The sequence below is a fragment of the Propithecus coquereli genome, unplaced genomic scaffold (genome assembly GCF_000956105.1).
Source record: "Propithecus coquereli isolate 6110/MARCELLA unplaced genomic scaffold, Pcoq_1.0 Scaffold573, whole genome shotgun sequence".
NCBI lineage: Eukaryota > Metazoa > Chordata > Mammalia > Primates > Indriidae > Propithecus > Propithecus coquereli.
Window position 1 is genome coordinate 1,073,535 of NW_012151652.1, and position 1,181 is coordinate 1,074,715.

A 1,181-nucleotide genomic window follows, 5' to 3' on the forward strand; every position below is an offset into this window, starting at 1 on the left:
GGCCTCCCAGAGGGCTAGGATTACAGGCGTGAGCCACCACGCCCGGCCCATGCTGCTTCTTAAGTGAACTTGAATAACATTAAATCCAGTAAAATTTATGAAGGACTGTTTTACATTTGACATTATTTTAAGGTACATAGATACTAAATGAATACATTTCTCATTGTAAGGATATGGCAGTAAATAGAGTAAAATTTGAAAGTCCTCAGCATCTTCATTTTTCCCTAGAGTCAACCACGTTGGTAGATATCTGTTCTTTTTTGGGTGGACAGGGGGAACATAACAATTTTTTTGAGATATAATTCACATACCCCATACAGTTCACCCATTTAAAGTACACAGTTAAATGGTTTTTGGTATATTCACAAAGTTGTGCAACCATTGCCATAGTCAGTTCTAGAACTTTTTTTTTTTTTTTACCTCAAGAAGAAACCTAGCATCCTTTTCCTCTCATATCCCTAGGCAGCCGATAATCTACTTTCTGTCCTGTAGATTTGCCTATTTTAGACATTTCATATAAATGGAATCAAAATATTAGGACATTAAATATGAAATGTCCAATTTCTAATCCAAAGTGTAGATTATTACATCTCAAACAAGAAGCTGTACAATTAATCAAAGTATGTGCCTAAACTGCCAATATAGTTTTGCCATCTTAATGGTGGCTTGTTTATGTCAGCAGCAAAGAAGCCTAGAGAGTGAGTGGTGATGAAATTGTAAAAGGCGTTTTCCACAGCTTGTTGAGAATTGAGTATTTTTCCTTGCAAGAAGTGGTCCAAGGCCTGGAAGAAGTGGTAGTCAGTTGGTGCAAGGTCTGGTGAATACAGTGTATGACAGAGAGTTTCCAAGTCCATCCTCTGTAGTTTGAGCTGTGTTGTTTGTGCAACACGTGGTTGAGTGTTATCTTGCAAGAGGATTGGCCTGTCTCTGTTGACCAATCTTGGCTGCTTAATCACAGGCATCCTCATCGTTTCATACAGTTGGTTGCAGTAAACATCCACTGTAATTGATTGACCAGGTTTCATGAAGCTGTAGTGGATAACACCAGTGATGGACCACCAGACGCCATCAGCTTTTTTTGATGAATATTTGGTTTTGGACTGTGCTTTGGCACTTCATCTTTATCTAACTATTGTGCCGAACGCTTGTGAGTGTCAAAAAGAATCCATTTTTCTTTCTTT